At 34.9% G+C, this 19,198-nt stretch overlaps 1 pseudogene; it reads left to right on the plus strand.

The window, feature by feature from the left end:
* Window positions 1-3,033: 3,033 nt before the first annotated feature.
* The window catches only part of LOC114206679 (large ribosomal subunit protein eL28 pseudogene), a 40,535-nt pseudogene continuing 24,370 nt past the window's right edge, over window positions 3,034-19,198 (plus strand).

A 19,198-nucleotide genomic window follows, 5' to 3' on the forward strand; every position in this document is an offset into this window, starting at 1 on the left:
AGGGCACCTGCGTGGCTCAGTCGGTTAACATCTGCCTTCAGCTCAGGTCATGATCCCAGGGTCCTGGGATAGAGCCCGGCATTGCATCGGGCTCCCTGCTCAGCGAGGAGCCTGCTTCTCCCTCTCCCTCTGCCTGCTGGCCCCCTGCTTGTGCTCTCTCTCTCTCTCTCTCTCACTTTCTGTCAAATAAATAAAAATAAAATCTTTAAACAAAAATACAATTTCAAAAACACAGTAATTGTTTCAACAATTGAAACAGAAAATTCCCCTCATGGGAGTAGGAAGCCAGGACATCTCTAAGTGTACCACCAGACTTACATGATGATTATTATCACAGTAATCTCCTCTAAAACTAATGTTACTTAGTACAAATGCTACTCATACCAACAAACTGTTACACAGAAAAGCTACTATCCTAGTAACACATTCAGTTTCCTATATATCCATGCTTCTCTTTCTGCCAATCCATACTGTTCATCACTCCCAGAGTACCCGTCCTAAAGTAAAGGTACGTTCACAATAAAAATAACTGGTTTTACCGTGTGCTAGGCCCGGCTGTAAGCCCTTTTACATACAGAGACTCAGCTCATCGTCACAACATCATGAGAGTAGCTATCATTACCGCCCTGATTTTAAGAAATAGCAACAGAAGCCTAGAAATTTATTCATAATTGGCAGGGCCTGCACTAGAAATCAGGCCCGTTTAACCCCAAAGCCCATGCTCTTAACCACTGCATTTTGCTTTTTACTTTCTTCAGCTGGTTTAATGCTGTTTATATTTCAAGGCTCAAACCAAAAGCAAGTATTTCAATAAAGCTCTTTAAAATCATGCAATCAGTCAAAACAAATCTTCCCTCTCAGAATCTGTAGCTATTCTTCTCTGACCCCTTACACTTACTGAATAGTTGCTATATGCTAGGCTATGCTATATGCTGTTTCTATACATGAATCGCATCACAAATGATGTAGGTCATAGAGTATTCTCCACTCCATAAATGTAAGAAATGAAGACATTTAAAAAGACACAGGAAGTCACAGGGCTGGTGAGGATTCAACATGAGCAGCTGTGTTCTCCATACCCTGCACAGCACACAACATCCTATTGCCCCCTGCAAAGAATAGAAGAGGGCTCCTATCCAGGGTCTCCTTATTAGATTCCTAGATTATTAGACTCATGGCCTTTGGTGGGTTGTGGTGCCTCTTAGCCTCAGTTTCTTCACTGGTAACAAATATAAAAAGTGTTTAACTCACAGTATCGTTCAGAAAACTAAGTAACACAGGAGGGTGCTCACTAAACATAAATTTTAGCAGCTACTATTGTTACTATTATACAACCTTTTCATCCTCTAGGGGAAGAGCTTGGAAAGTAACCACATGCTCAAAAATGTTGCATCTCTAGTATTTAAGTATGCAACAAAAAAAAAAATGTTCATTAAATGTCTGAAGGGTTTTAGTCTTCATTATCTGGAACTCTAAGAGAGAAAAGTCCATTGGAGTATGTTGTATCCAGTAGCTCTTTTTCCTCATCTAATATCCAAATCCTTCTTAGAGTTTATAGAGCCTTCACAACAAAGTTTTCTTTTTTAAAAAACTACCATGTGAAGATAATTTTTTTAAAGATTTTATTTATTTATTTGAGAGAGAAAGAGAGAGAGAGAGAGAGAGATCACGAACACGGGAGAAGGGTAGAGAGAGAAGCGGACTCCCTCCCGAGCCGGGAGCATGATGTGAGACTCGATCCCAGGACCCCGGGATCATGACCTGAGCCGAAGGCAGATGCTTAAACGACAGAGCTACCCAGGTGCCCGAAGATAATTTTATTAATATCACATCCTCATATTTAGCAACTCTTGTAGGAAGTTTTTACAGTTTGGGCCAAGGGCCATTTCTTCATTCCTTTTGTTATGTTTTTGGTAGCTATAAAAACTACTGGGTCCAAGCCCTCTGCCATATACATAGAGCTTGCCATTTCCCTTCTTTCTTCAGGCTAAATAATCTGTTTCTTTAGGAATTTCACATATATAATCTTTGGTCACTTTTAAGATGCCTACCTCTAATAAATAGCGTTTATATTGGATTAAATATTATAAACTATATTCAAAGTTACCTTAGAGATATTTATATCCTTAAAATCACAGCTTGAAACTATCTGCTCCCAAAGCCACCTCGGGCGTAGACTATCTCCTTCTAGCATCCCTCCCAGGCATCTCTGTTGCATCCTACCCCTCAGACATTTTGTCAAAAGACTGAAAGAAATCCCCTCCCTCCTATGCCTCTCTCCACTGATAGGAGGTACAAGGAGGTCATTTTTTTATATTTCTCCCACAGAAATGCAATCGAGATAGAAAACCAATACTAGAGATGAAGACTAATCAGTACTATATATAAAAATATTTATAGTAATGAAAATAATAACAGGATAATAGTGAATACTAAGAACTGAATATGTAGTAAGTGATTTAAAATTCATTCATTCAATAAATATTTAATTAATTTAACAAATGCATTAAGCTTCTCCTTTGTGCTCAGCATTTTTTTCAGGTGCTGGGAATAAAGCAATGAACAAAACAAATATTCCTAACTTTGAGGGACTTAGATAACAAAACATGCTAAGTAAAATATACAGTATGTTTCACAGTGTGAAATGATAACAAATGTGTAAGGATTTAAACTTTTTAGATAGTGTAACAAAAGAATCTTTCACTGAGAAGGTGACATTTCAGTAAAAACCTGAAGGAACCGAGGTAGCAAGGTCTGTGGATATCTCTGGCAAGAATGTTCTAGGCAGAGGGGAGCAAGTGCAAAGGCCCTCGGGCAAGAGGTGAAAAAGATTTTAAATACCAACAAGGAGGCTAACAGGCTACAGGAGTGAAAGGGAAAAAAATGATGGAAGGCATCAGACACCTAACAAGAGGCTAAATCCTTATTTTGGTACAATTTTGTAGGCTATCATTCACACTGTCTTTTATTACATGGGATAGAAAGCCGCTGGAAAATCTTGGGGAGAGTAAAATTTATGACATATTCTAAACAATGACTCTGGTTGCAGTGTTGGGAACAGACTATATGGGAGAGGTGGACGAGTTAGAAAGACAGGATAATAATCCAGGTGAGTGAGGACGCATTTTATTTATTTTTTTTTAAAGATTTTATTTATTTATTCATGAGAGACAGAGAGAGAGAGAGAAGCAGAGGGAGAAGCAGGCTCCCAAGGAGCAGGGAGCCCGATGCGGGACTCGATCCCAGGACCCCGGGATCATGACCCAAGCCGAAGGCAGACACTTAACCATCTGAGCCACCCAGGCGCCCGTGAGGACGCATTTTAGTTGGAAGATGGTGGCAGGGTAAGCAGTGACAAGTTGTAGAATTTTCAACTTTTCACCGTATGTAAAGTACAACCAATAGGATTTACTTGTGAACTGGATATGAGGTGTGAGGGAGAAAGAAGTCAATGTTTTCTACATTTGCAACTGAAAAGAGTTGCCATTTTTGACGCTGTTAAAAGCTTCAGGAAACATGTTAGGTGTGTGAGGGGGAGAGTAAAAGTTTAGCTTTGGACTTAGTATGTTGGAGGTATCTATTACAAAACTAGTGGAGATGTTTGAGAATGTGGCTACATATGTGAACGTGCAGTTGTAAATGTTTGGGCTAGGGATAAAAATTTGGGAATAATCAGCATTTAGATAATATTTAATGCAAATAAGGTATCTCCAAGGAAAAGAATATAGGTAGAAAACAGAAAAGTAGCAAAGACGGAGTTCTGGGCATTTCTGAGATTGGGGATGATAGAGAGAAACTATCGAAGAAAACGAAGGTAGATACCAGAAAAATAAAGGAACACTAGAAAAGTGGGGTGCACAAAAGAAAGCTGAAAAAAGGGTTTCAAGGAAGAGAGACAATCTGTATCAAAGGCTGCTGAAAGATCAAGATGAGAAGACTAATATCTGATCTCTAGATTTCACAGCATGAACACTGAAAAGAACAATTTTGATAGGATGATCAGGATTAAAGCCTGATGGTTAAGAGGATGGAAGGAGGAAAATTCGGGCAGAAGCTTTCATCCTCATACCTGTGTATAAGCGGAGTAAATTGCCCATAATTAATCACCCCGGTTCTAAGGTCTGCACCTTAACCACTGGTAATACTGTAGTCTCCTTCACCCATCATATGTAAGTGATTGCTTCTGACTTATGTTAGAGCAGTGTTTTTTCATAGAAATGTTCCAATTTGTATATATTGAATATTTTCTCCTTGAGTTCTTGATTTTTGCCTTTCTTCCCAAACAGATCAAGGTGTTTATTGTTTTAGATAACTTTCATGGGTCTGAAAACTGTCATATTAATATATTTTTATCAAGAGGCTCCCCAGTTATTAAAGCCAAATAGCTACCAAAAAATGTGGCTTTTGATGCCTAAATGAAACCATCCCCATTATGAAAAGTGTAAAATGGTCTTAAAAATACTTACAATACAATGTAAACTAAAGAAAGCAGGAAACCAAGGTAGTATATATAATATTAGAATTGTTTTAAAACAATATAAAAAGGGTAAAATAAAATATATTAAATATTTTTTAAATTTGGTGACCTCATAAGTGAAAAGTTCTTATTTTCTTCTTTTCTGTATTCCTTAATAGATACACATTAATATGTTAATGGAAAAATACCAACATGCCATACTATGTTATCCTTCAATATAACAAAAAATTCTACTGCATTAATTCTATTATACTGCAATTCATGCCCTTAAAAAGTTTTCTTATTCCACGATATTTTAATGAACCTCATATACACACTAAATAGTGATCTTTAATAAGCAATTTAATTTAGTACATCTGTATTGTAAAATCAGAAAATGTAATCATTTAGTAAAAGAAGGCTATGGGTCACTACTTCTTCCAGATCAACATGATAAAATAAGCTTTAAAATTTGCTAATGCCAATGGATAATGACTTGATTAACTAATTCAATCATCTTTGCACATATAATCTGACCAACATTTTACTGAAAAAAAAATCCAAAGCACTGTATTTTGTCAATAAATTGTATCACTAAGTTGTCAAATACCAGGGAGTAAATTGAGATATAGCCTGAAAAGTGTTCACTGAGGAACAAAATACCAGATAGTTCAACTGGTTGTGTCAAACAGAAAAAAACAACCTTTTCAGAGCAGGACTTAGCAGACAGGATATTTTAACTGGTTATTTTTTTACACTTATCTTTGTCCCGCTTATGATAAATAGTAAAATGGATTTGCAAGAAGTTTTGTTTATGAAGAGAAACTGCAAGGGAAATTTTAATGTTTGTTTTTAATTTAAAATGAGACCAAGCAAAGAAAATTAAGAAGCAAAATCTGAAGAAGCTATTTAATATAATGACCTTGTCAAATATCCCATGGAATGAATTGTGTTTACTTCACTAGAGTATTACAAAATCCTTACAAAAATGAAATAAAAACCATGATCAGTATTATGGAAATGAAAAAAGCTATTGTAGATGGTCATTAGTTACATAACTATTTTTTTTTCCTCTTTAAGGAAAATATAATTTTGGATGCTTCCTCTTAATATGTGGAATCATTTTTATTCCATTAACAAAAACAATGTTCCATTTTACTAATGAAGTACCAAAAGACAGTGCATTTGAAGTAGCCTGAGTGTTCTGAAAAGAATTTTACGTAACATATTTCTTTTTTTTATTATGTTATGTTAATCACCATACATTACATCATTAGTTTTTGATCTAGTGTTCCATATTTCTTAAGGCTAAAAATGCAAGCTCTTCTAACATCTTTGTTTGGAACACAGAAATCTATAACCTTAACTAGACACCAATGAGAATACTAGTAGGTAAGTAATCTGAGTAGGGGAAAAATCTCTTATATTCTAAAATTTTTAGAAAACAGAAAAGGAATTTATCATGAATAAAAGAAACAAAATTGTGTCAAGTTTATATAATTTCCTCTATCCACTGGTCATAAATATGACATTCTATATATAAGGTACTAGCATTTAAGTTTTCCTGTAGAAATAGTATCCACAGGGGCACCTGGGTGGCTCAGTTGTTAAGTGTCTGCCTTCGGCTCAGGTCATGATCCCAGGGTCCTGGGATCCAGCCCCGCATCAGGCTCCCTGCTCCACGGGAAGCCTGCTTCTCCCTCTCCCACTGCCCCTGCTTGTGTTCCCTCTCTTGCTGTGTCTCTCTCTGTCAAATAAATAAAAATCTCAAAAAAAAAAAAAAAAGGAAATAGCATCCACATATATATTTGTATGGACCCAAAATAATTAATAAGTATTACATTGTTATAATTACTAAATCTTAATTTAATAAAAGAAACCAAATTAACTAATTAACAAAATTGTTGTTATTACTACTAAATCTTAAATTAATAAAAGGAAACAAATTAACTATTGGATTCAAGATTACACTTTGAAACTTGAATATTACCATGAACATTGTATCTGCAGCCAAAAGACCATACTTGAAACAATCCATTCTTCATACATCTAACCAACATTTATTGAAAAACTGCCATTTCTTCTTTTCTTCTCTGCTAAATGTGTAACTCCCATAGGAAGGCTGGCATTGCTGTGCTGGGAAGAGAAATGGTCAGCAACTACATTGTACATACATACATATACAAGTATCTTGAGGAAAAAGTAGAGTCAATGTCTGCTGAGACTGCCAAGACAGATTTTGTCTAAATAGGGCCACAAAGGGCTCAGTCACAATCACCAATTTCAGACAGATGGGTAAAATGGAGGTTTTCGTATTTTGATATGTACCTTCACCTGAGAACTTAGAAAATGCTTTTAAACCAAGTACATATAACAGGAACCTGCTCAATTTCTGTGGCGTGAATAATGCATTAGAATAATGTAAGGATTGAAAAATTAGTTTAAAGATAGGCTATGTATATACATATATATTTTGAGAGTAAAATACATGTCTCTGAGAGGAAGGGTTTTTAGAAGAGGCTTAAACTAACAACAATCAATTATAATAATAATATAATGCTTACAGTTGTGGCGTCTGTTTATAGCTGATGAAAATATTTTTATCTTACTTGACCCTTACAGCATTTCTGAGCAGTAAGCAGATTTCATTTCACCAAAGTTTAAGATGAGAATGTCAAACCTTAGCCGCATCTCAACGAATGTCATCCATCAGGCAACTAAAGAATTGGTATTAGAAAAGAGGTCTCTAGGGGGCGCCTGGGGTGGCTCAGTCGTTAAGCGTCGGCCTTCAGCTCAGGTCATGATCCCAGGGTCCTGGGATTGAGCCCCGCATCAGGCTCCCTGCTTGGCGGGAAGCCTGCTTCTCCCTCTCCCACTCCCCCTGCTTGTGTTCCCTCTCTTGCTATGTCTCTATCTGTCAAATAAATAAATAAAATCTTTAAAAAAGAAGAAAAGAGGTCTCTATACTCCTATTTTCATAAAATAAATCTAGTCTTTATGTTTCTACTTTTAAGTTAAAGGGCCAAGGGCAACTTATTCTGATCCACTGACCTTAAATATTCTGATCAATTCAGACTGTGACTGAAGGAAAAGTTGAAACCAGAGACTGACCCGCTCTAGTAAGTATAAACTGCAAGAAGAAAAGAGGCCATAAAACTATACCGCTGTTCAAACCAAGGCAGAACAGAGACTCAAGGTGAACACTAGAAGCTTTTTAAAGAGTCTTAGCAAGGTCATGCTGATAAATTGAAATGAATAAGACTTGGAAGTACTAATAAATCATGCTAATTTCTTCAGAACGCACTGTCCTGGCCTCTCTGAACTCAGAGGTAATGGGCAGATCATTCACATTCCTGATTAATAATTTTGAAAATTTTATATATCTTACAATAGCTTATTGAGTCAGAGTTCAAATTCTGTATTCCATTTGGGTCACTACAGCATAAAAAAAAGTCTTATCATCTCTGGGTAATAGAGGACTTCATATGAATATAATATATGCCACTGTGTTCCATTTCCCAAATAAACAACCTCAACCATTAAAATTTCTTCTCAAATAAACCCTTCCTTTATTTCTATAATTATTTGTATTGCTCTTAACATAATTTTGCCTTAAATAATTTTGTTTCTGTAAGTCCATTTTATATTGTAATGTAATATACTTAGACTTCCAGGTACTGGGAATAAACTATTTGATAGAAGCAGCATAGTTTAGTAATTAAGAGCATGAACAATGGCAGCCAGACTGCCAAGGATTCCGTCTCTGATCCTCCAATCACTGGTTGTGAGACCTAAGGGAAGCCACTTACCTTCTCTATACCTCAATTTGTTCCCTATGAAAAGGCAATGTATCATTATCTATATCATAGGGTGTTTAAGAGGATTAAGAGGTAACACGTCAGTCACTTAGCAAAACCACCACCACCTAAGATCTTTCACTCTTTTCTTTCTGTGCTTCAGCTAGTTTATCAACATACCACAGCCACTGATCAGCATTTTTGAACTACACAACATTTTATTCAGACTTCTTTGTTGGTCTAATCAGAAATATTTTTCAATTTTTTCCCAAGTTTTCATTTCTTTCAATACAACTACAACATCTCAAATCAGTATCACAACAGTTTGACATTTCTACCCATAATTTAAATTTTGTTAACTCTCACTATTTATATCCAGTATTGTCGCCTACCAAATTCCTTCTTTGCCTATTACCTTTCAACAAATTTGATATCACAACCTAAATATAAACATTCAGATGATGTGTGGGAAAACAAAATAGGCTGCTTCCCTTTTTTGTCCTCAAAGTTATGACTAATCGAGAAAATTATACACCGTTGATTAGAAAATTCATAGGTGAATAATATAGACATTTACATGAAAATAGTTGGAAAAATAAGGCTACCTATTAAGATAAAAGGGATAAAAACCGAGAACATACTAATGGCCACTTTACATATTTTATCCATAAGCGTACAAATATCTAAATAACTAAATAGGCTTTTTACCATGTTTTCCATGAAAACAATTCATAACATAAACTTAAAATGCATTAGTAATAGAAATGGTGTAAAATAGCAGGGTAGAATATACTTATACATGTATGTGTATATAACTATAAACATATATCATATATACCTAGGTATATATGTACACATGTAAAATATAAAGAAATATAAATACGTATACACAGACTTATTTACTTCCTTATACAGAACAGCACACAACTAAATTAATAACTCCGACCATCTGGACCACTTTGCCCAAAACAGCAGCAAATGTCTCCTTCTGGGAAGTGTTAGGACCTATCTCCATAAGCTAAAGCAGCTCAACCTGAAAGATTCCTCTCTTGGGATTTTTGAACCGGAGGTCAAATAAATGGAGAGACTCAGTTCCTTTCCTTTCGTGTTGAGCTGCAAGTCTGGGGACTAACAAGCACTGAAAATTTTCAACTCCTAACATATCACTCAAATCATTAGGTGCCCGAATGTACCAAAGTAGTAATTAGGAATAACAGAAAGAGCACCGCATTGCTGCTCTTAATTTTATACTTTTGACAGGACAGTTATTATAGACATCCAAATTTGCCTAGGCAAAAAGAAAATCCTCTATCAGAATATTTTGGAAGAAGCATACCTTTTCATAAAAATTATACTCTCTACTACATAATTACTCTTCAGTATAGAATTCAAAATCTTAAAAGGACCATGATAGTTGTATTAACTGAAAATATAACACATATGGGCTCACGCTCCATGGATGTCAGCACCTCAAATAATTTTCTCGTAATTGATATCAGCATTATGCTTGAACTTGTTTCCCTGCTTCCAACCTGAACCCCTTCTGAAACATTCTCTATCACACCTGGCCCATACATATATAGTACTCAATATGTATCTGTCAAACTAATAAACTTTTAAAATAACTAAATATATCCTAACCTATTGACAACCTCAGAAACTGTCCTGGTTCTGAGTGACCACTCAAAAAATATTTATAGAATAAATGTTAAGAAGTAGTGAATGTTAACATTTTCAATGGCTAACTCAAAAATAAATAGAAGCAAGGTGTAGTGAGAAAATACCATCTATGAAACATTGATTCATTCATTTAGTGATTCATTTAACAAATATTGACTATAGATAAGGTACAATTTTAAGAGCCATGGAGAAATATCACAAAAAAAAAAAAAAAAAAAGCCCTATTGACCACACAGTTTAATGGAAAATAACAATATCTAACATTTTTTGAGTGCTTGTTCCATATAAAGGTACTAGTATTTGGTAAGCATTATTTCCTTTGATCTTCACTACAACCTATAAATCAAGCACTAATATAATGCCTTTTAACAGATGGTCAAAGAGGTAAGCAGTTACAGCCTTTGTGTGATCCAGCTAGGAGTCTGGGCTTGATCAAAGTTGATAAAGGGACATTGTGTTGTATAATATGGTGAGCCTTATATAGAAAAAAATAGAGAATTCTGGTGTATCATTTTGGGAAGAAGAGACTTGTAGTTATCAACAGATGAATGGATAAAGAAGATGTGGTATATATACACAATGGAATATTATGCAGCCATCAAAAGGAATGAGATCTTGTCATTTGCAACAACGTGGATGGAACTGGAGGGTGTTATGCTGAGTGAAATAAGTCAATCAGAGAAAGACATGTATCATATGACCTCACTGATATGAGGAATTCTTAATCTCAGGAACAAACTGAGGGTTGCTGGAGTGGTCGGGGGTGGGAGGGATGGGGTGGCTGGGTGATAGACATTGGGGATGGTATGTGCTACGGTGAGCGCTGTGAATTGTGTAAGACTGTTGAATCACAGATCTGTACTTCTGAAACAAATAACGCAACATATTTTAAGAAAAAAGAAAAAGAAGAAGATAGCAGGAGGGGAAGAATGAAAGGGAGTAAGTCAGAGGGGGAGACGAACCAGGAGAGATGATGGACTCTGAAAAACAAACTGAGGGTTCTAGAGGGGAGGAGGGTGGGGAGATGGGTTAGCCTGGTGATGGGTATTAAAGAGGGCACGTTCTGCATGGAGCACTGGGTGTTATGAACAAACAATGAATCATGGAACACTACACCAAAACAAATTATGTAATATATGGTGATTAACATAACAATAAAACAAAAAAATTTTTAAAAAAATAAAATAACTATGGGTTATGCTGTTACATTTTCTATAATCACTGAAAGAAAAACAATAACCAAAATTAATTACCTTTAAAGTAGAATCATATTATAAATAGTTCTCAGCAGTTGAGAACATTTTAAAATTGCTTTTGTTTTCTGTTATTCAGAGAATGCTTTCTAAATGTTAAAAATTGTACAGGAAACAAATCCACATATTGATAGAACACATCTCGACATACCAAAATAAAAGATTATCAAGTTTTACTACTTCATAAGATTCAAAATGTTCTGTTATATTTAAAATTAGCATTGCTATTTTACACATGGTAACTAGGAACATCATAAAAATTTTCTGTACTTAATATTCAACCATAACCAGTCCTTATAGAAATAAGATAAATATTTTAAGGTAAACACATATATCTTAAATAACCATATTCCCAAACCCTTCACCATCCCTTCAAAATTCTCTTCTGAAATTATACTAAATAAAAACTTCGTTAAAATAGTTCTGTTTTGTTTTTTTACTTTTTAAGTCCAGAAATCTTTACTTTCATTTGTAGTATTACTTTGCCTTAACTGCAGATTTCCACATTTCTTAAGACAAATTTAGCTAACTGGTGCAGTAGGAGACAAAAGAATAATTTATTTAAAAAATTAACCACTGAATATTAAAAGGCAAATTTATCAGATTGTCAGGTCTTCCAGTTTATGAAACAATGTCTAATAAAATGGCAGTCATGATTTACTAAGGTTTTAAAATTCATTATTATATCTACCATATTTTATACCTTTAGTCCTTTTCTCACATTTAAGCTTTCTGTATCATAGAAATTTATTTTCACTCATTAAACAACCTTAATTCTGTCTTGTAAAAGTTTAATTTGAGAATTATGCATCCACATTCCAAAGAATATGTTTTGTTAATGTATTTTAAGAATATACATTTATTCTGGCAATACTATCAGTATACTCATTTGAATATGCCATGTTTTTTTTCCCCCACAGCTCTGCTTTGTAGTAATAAAGAATATTTATTACATGGTCTCACTGAAGTACCCAGGGAAGAACAATAGCAGAATGTTAGAAGAGCAAGTTGTGACTTTTTTAAAGAAAAAAGAAAAAAGATTAACAAATATTTTCAAACACATTCAAAAATTACCCTCCTGGTAATTTCAATTTATATGACATAAATATATACAAAATGAAGAGTCAGCTACATAGGAAAATAACTGTATTATGATTATTTTGATTAAAAACATTCAAATGTGAATATGGGAATAAAAAGTGTCTTATCTCTGGGTTTTCAGGTTTGATTTTATATGGCTTCTTTTTGCTAACCAAGTTTTCAATTTTTTAAATAACATTTGCTTTTATTACATGTTTAGAAAAAGTGCTAAAATTATCTAAAAGTGTTCTCCAGTAGTTTTATTTATTTTTGCTAAGGATTTATTTACTTATTTTAGTGAGAGAGAAACGAGGAGGGGCAGGGCAGAGGGAGAGAGAATCTCAAGCAGACTCCCCGCTGAGCACAGAGTGCCATGTGGGGCTCAATCTCAGGACTCTGAGATCATGACCTGAGCTGAAATCAAGAGTCAGAAGCTCAACCAACTGAGCCGCCAAGGCACCCCTTCTCTGTTGGTTTTAGATGATGAGGAATCATTAACAAGTCAGCTTGTTTATCTTTAAAAAATGATGGACAAGAAATAATCCACTGGGGTACAATAATTCACTAACAAAGTCTGTTTTGAGAAATGAGAATCAAAAATCTGAATATAACCTGTTTTGATAGCTACAGAATAAAGATACAAATTTTCTAAATTTTTAACAGGTACCTGAAGCTAACTTTTCACCATGGTAAAATAAATGCAATTTCTCCATATAGAAGATGACTAAAATAAAGGTTCATTAAAAAAAAAAAGATTTCATTGATCAAACTGGTAAATTCATTCTCTTTTGATTCTGGTTTTGAGCACAGTACAAAAACCTCAACATTTTTTCTCACAGAATACGCAAGATCTTTGTGTATCTTAACTTATTAAAAAGCAAATGTCGGGCGCCTGGGTGGCTCAGTTGGTTAAGCGACTGCCTTCGGCTCAGGTCATGATCCTGGAGTCCCGGGATCGAGTCCCGCATCGGGCTCCCTACTCAGCGGGGAGTCTGCTTCTCCCTCTGACCCTCTTCCCTCTCGTGCTCTCTATCTCTCATTCTCTCTCTCGAATAAATAAATAAAATCTTTAAAAAATAAAAATAAAAAATAAAAAGCAAATGTCTGTGATAGGTCCTTTCATTTGAATGGAGTCATTACTTTCACTAGAACTTTAAGTATGAATCAAGGGGGTTAAACACTGGGAAACTTTGCATTGGCTTTCTTTATTTTTGGTGAAGTGAGACACCACACTGCAGGACTTACGGTTCAAAACACCATTCTGAGTAGTTGTGAGTTTTATACTGAAAACCAAGATGGTGTATTAATAATACAATGGGCTCTACTATTTCGATAACGCATTAAGTGGTACCTATTGGCCTGAAAGTGCTAATGTACCTTCCTATAGCTGTAGGAAGTGACGTAGTCACCAGGGGGAATCAAATATAATATACCTTCCTATTTGTTAGCAGGAAAAAAAAAAGAACTATACCTCTTTTATTTTTCCTTACAAAGCTGGAAGTTTTCACTTTGATATAATGAAAGGCATATAAAGAATTTATAAACAATTTTCCTCATTATCAATGTAGGGAAGTTTCACATAACAATGGAAGAGCTTAAAGTTTCTAGTACACTCAAGTATGTAATTTTAGGTGCTCTGAAAGTTGCATTAACTCTCACAAACATCCTGGATAATTATAGGAGGACACAAAATAGTAAGAGCATGGATCATGGCATCTACAGACAACTATACAAGGTTGCCCTGCCCCCAAGTATTTATTCTCTTCCTTAGGCTAAACTGGCTTTCAATATTCCTTTATATAACATGGTCTGGAACTTCTTCACCATCCTAATTTTTCATAATTAGGACCTCTAAGAATGGCTGTTATTCTTAAATTTCTTTCTGTTCAATACTAAGCATAACTGCCTTATTCTGGATAAGATTAAATTTCATCAATGACACCAACCCAGTGTCAAACTGTGGTAAGGTAACAGAAACCTCAAACTTGCAAAGTGATGCCCATGGTTAAAATGACTTTGTTTGTTTCCTTAGGCAAACCTGCCCCTTCTGACAGAGCATCACATATATATATATATATATATATATATATGTCAGCTGTTACTATAAGTTCCTTGCTCGCACAGGAGCAACTGAGCCTCACATGCAGTAAGCCCTCAAAAAGGTTTGCCAAATGAATAAAACCCCCACAGTCTTATCTACATGAGCAGCTCCTAACCCACTTCATCCCAATATAGTAATTCCTCAGATGATCTCTTGAATCGAAGAAATCAGATGCCATAAACCTCTTCTTCAACCCATGCAAATTTTATAGCCTGAAGAGAACAATTTTGGAATTTATTTTTGAAATGTGATATTTTGCTACCAAGTCAGTGTCCTCTGCAAATAAGGAGAAATTACATTTGATGTTGTTCTTCAAATCACTAAAAAATGATGAATATTTTACAGGAGGACAAGAGACAGAAAAGTATAATATGCCACAGAAAACTTCCTGTCAGAAAGTATTGATAATGACAATCCTCTAGGTAGAGTTCTTGAATCTATTAATATACATAATTGCCCTTGTATTTAGACCACAGTTTTTATCCCTGCCCATGCAATAAACAGAGAGATTTTGCCATGGTATCAACATGGGCTTTTTGTTTGCCTTACAAAATGTTTCCTATAAAACAAAAATCAACAAATTAAATGAGAACTCAATCAACATCACAGCCAATAAAACAATTAATTTTTAGAAATAACAAAAATATGTAATTATTTAATCATAACAGTTATCAAAATTAAATATAATTTAATTGCTTATCCAGAGTCATTAATTATGTGGAGTTGAAAAATTACACTATTGAAGCAATCATTTAATCATTAGAGCTAGAAAAATATCTAAGTACTAATTCATTATTTCTGCTATGCTCTTGGGAAATTATATCCCGTATATATAATAAAACTAACAGAATTATTTTAAAATGCATAACCAATAACATTGGCATGAATCTTTAATATGCTAACTTAATATATGAAAAAAGGTAAAATTTATAAATATTTTCTCAAAAAATAAATTTAAGACCATGAAATAATCAAACAAAAAAAAAAGGGATGTATACAATTCATAGAGCTCTGATTCAAATGTAGTACCCTTGGTTAAATTAAAGTTAAATCTCTTTATTACTTAATGACCAGAAAAGGCTCAACTATTATTCTCACCAATTTAATGTTGCTTTAACTTGTAAGAGACACTTTAAAAAAATGCTTTATAGCTCTAGGCTTTTATGATGCCAGGAAAGACCTAAATATGAAAACTCTCTTCAAGGGAACAGTAGACAGAAGAGGGACTTTTGGCTGACCTTTTAGGGGACATTATTCAAGGATTCATATGCTGCAGAATTACAATTAGTCTCTGACAGTGACTTTTGTTAATCAAGTTTGCATTTCCTTTGAACTTTACAATCCTGCACTTGCGTGCATCTGTTTAACTTGCACTTACTCAAGCAACCTATCAGAATCACTAAATTATGCAAAGCAACTATTGGCAATTCTTATATATACATGTATTTCCAAAAAAAAAAATGTATCTACTTTTTCATATAAGTGACTTTAAAGGAAGGTCTTAAAGAAACCTTCATTTTCCCTGAGTGATGACTGTGGAATAAGGAAGGGATTACTTGCCATGCTGTAGTTAATAAATCATAGGAATTGTTTTCTCTCTCTCTGATATAGCATATAAAATACTGCTGATCTCAAAAGAATACTTCTTAAAGAAGGACCACTGTCAAGGCACTATTTCATTTGTGGGTGATATGTAGCATAAATCCATCTCATTGAATTATGGAGATACTGAAGTGTATCTATCCCAGACTTTCTTGGTGAATGAACAAGCACATAAAGTGAATTATAAAATCATGAAATTAAAGATCAAAAATAAATAATGCCAAAGATAATTTGGCCTGGAATCTTCCAAAGTGTGTTTTACTGAACCCAAGTTCTGCAGATATGAATTAAGTGTATGAGGCTCCATAGTCAAATAGGTTGAGAAATGCTAGGATAAACAAAGTTAAATTGTTTTTTCTCCCTATAGGAATTCTCTGACTTTAAGATGTTATTATGCACTGTAAATGTGTAAGAGGAAATAATATGCTGTATTTGCCAAACTCACTTGACTGTGGGATTCTTTTTTTATGTAACATCTGGGTCTAGCATCTATTATATTTTAGAAAATGATGATCTAGTCCAAACATTACAATTTATATTGCCTAGATTAGTGAAGCGACTTGCCAAGGTTGTATTACTAGTCAGCACAAGAGCAAGGACTAGAATCTGAGCTGGCCAGGGTCCTTCCAACACATCACTTTTGACACAAGGTAAGACATCTTGCTGGGCTGGTGTGATGGAGGGAGAAGGAGCAAAGCTTTCAAGCATATTTGCAAGGCTGTACGGAAAATGATAACCTGAGATGTAACATGGATAAGAAAGAAAATCGGTGAATTAAAAGTGCTGATACAATGAGGGTATCTGAGACAGTTGGAAGAATAAAAGACTGTAAGCAGAAAGGGAGGTCTGATTTTTGTGGTTTTGAAAGCTGAAATACCTGGTGATGATAAGATATAGGATATTCATGGCAGAGGGGTAAAGTAATAAGAAATGGTTAAGCCTCAAAACTGAGAGGTGTTAAAACCACAGCTGTTTGAAGTCACTGAAAACAAGGTTAAGGATTTGGTGAGACTGACCCTTAAATGTTCCCTGAATGAGAAAAAGACAAGATCAGTCTTGTCAGCAATAAGAGAGAAAGAAGGTGGGAAAGCCCAGCAGCAAGAATCCCAAAAGAATATGGCTTGTCAAGGGGCGCCTGGGTGGTTCAGTCGGTTAAGCGTCTGCCTCCAGCTCAGGTCATGGTCCCAGGGTCCTGGGATGGAGCCCCTCATGGGGCTCCCTGCTCTGTGGGGAAGCCTGCTTCTCCCTCTCCCACTCCCCCCTGCTTGTGTTCCCTTTCTCGCTGTGTCTCTCTCTGTCAAATAAATAAATAAAATCTTTAAAAAAAAAAAAGAATATGGCTTGTCAAAAAAAGAAGATAAATATGAAAGAGCAAAATGGCAGCCAAAGAAGACAACTGACTTCTATTTTCCCACCCTGAGCTATGCAGGGTGTGAGGAATGGATGTGCAAGGCAACATATTCTCCTCAGGGATCACCCAAAAATAAATTAGAAAGGAAATTATATATATGGCATTTCTCTGAAGAGAGAGCCTAAGTTTTCATTTCAGTAAATATTTATATCCTTGGTTATCCTGACAATGCAAGTAAAATTACACAATAAGTAAAGAGTCATGAACTAATAAATTTGGTCAACTGATTGGTTCCACAGTTTTGGCCCAAATTTTAACTTTAAGCCAAAACTATAAAGTTCCTATAACAAAAAAGAAATAATACTCTGGGACTTGAAGAAGTGAAATGGATTGCAGCACTTCAAGCATCATAAAAACCCTTCAGCAGCAGCACTGTGGGAATGCTGCAATAGGCATATTTAATCCTACAGTAGGGAATACAATTGGTACAATCCATGTGGGAAATAACTTGGCAAAGGGCATCAACCCATTATTACATGACTACTATTTAACCCAATATTTATATAACTTCTAATATGCCCTAAGAGACTAATACTTAATACAGAGAAAGTGTGACATGAAAGATATTTACCTTATTATTTATGATTGCCAAAACTGGATACGCATTGAGTATCAAAATAAAGATATATAGTTAAAATATCATAGTAGTGCTATATAATAAACAGATAATACAGAATGTATTTAGTATACAGAAAGTATACCAATGTATATGGAACATACCCTGACATTATATTGGGGATTTGAAAAAAAAAATTAGGTTGGACAGAAAGACAGTATGAAAATGCCCATCCCACTCTCTCTGCCCTCTAAAAGTGAGACAAAGCAATTAGAAATCACTAATTGCTATAACAAAGAGAAGCATGGAAGATACGGTAGGAAAGAGGAAGGTGAGAAACGATTCACTGAGAAGGTGATATTTCGGACTGGACTTTCAAATGAGGATTAATAGAGCTAGTCGGGCTACCCTCTGGTGAACAGCAAGCAAGCAGTCAGATGTGAGTAGAACAGAATTATTCCCTAGAGCAGAATGTCCAATTTAGTTTGAATCTGAGTAATGATGGCTCTGATGCATGTCCTGTCTAAAATACAAGCCTAATCACCACATCACAGGTATCAAAATAAAGCACTGCATCCTCAGATGAAGTACGTTTTGAAGTCCAAAACAGGCAGAGTTAGATAGCCTACCCAACCTCATGCTCCTCTTTACGTGGCAGCCAGGGCCAGCTGAAAAAAAAAAAAAAATATATATATATATATATATATGCTAAACAGGGATTTCAATAATGTTGTTTTTCAGTTATTTTGACCAGACTGACTTCCTCTAACTGCTTTAAGAGTTATTGTCCGAGTACTTCCTCTGAGAAGAAGCCAGCTGGCAGCAGACTGGCTCCAAAAAACCTGAGCTTCACAAACCCAAGGACCAAGAAATTGGAGATTGTCCCCCTGGGCTCCATCATCATGCAGAACCAATTCCAAACTATAGAACCATCTCTGCCAATTTATACTAACATACAAAGGGCAAGACAATTTTAGCTATAAGACTATTTAAATATCTGTGTAGCTATGTGTTGTTACTAAAACAATTCCAAAAGAAAAAATTATTTTAAAAATGTAGTATAAAAGAATTTCATATTCCCACTAATATTTAAAATACATACAAAAATATCTTCCATGATATAAACAATTATCAAATGGGTGCTACTCAATAACAATGAACTCAACCTTTGTGAGTTAAGGCACCATAACTTTATGATCAATAGTAAAGTGAGGCTAGAAGGTGTGTATTCTGTATCTGAATCAAATAAACCAAGTCCATTG

Source organism: Eumetopias jubatus, unplaced genomic scaffold, assembly GCF_037043125.1.
Source record: "Eumetopias jubatus isolate StellerSeaLion01/CBP00866 unplaced genomic scaffold, mEumJub1_p1.0 scaffold_2, whole genome shotgun sequence".
In the NCBI taxonomy this organism is placed as follows: domain Eukaryota; kingdom Metazoa; phylum Chordata; class Mammalia; order Carnivora; family Otariidae; genus Eumetopias; species Eumetopias jubatus.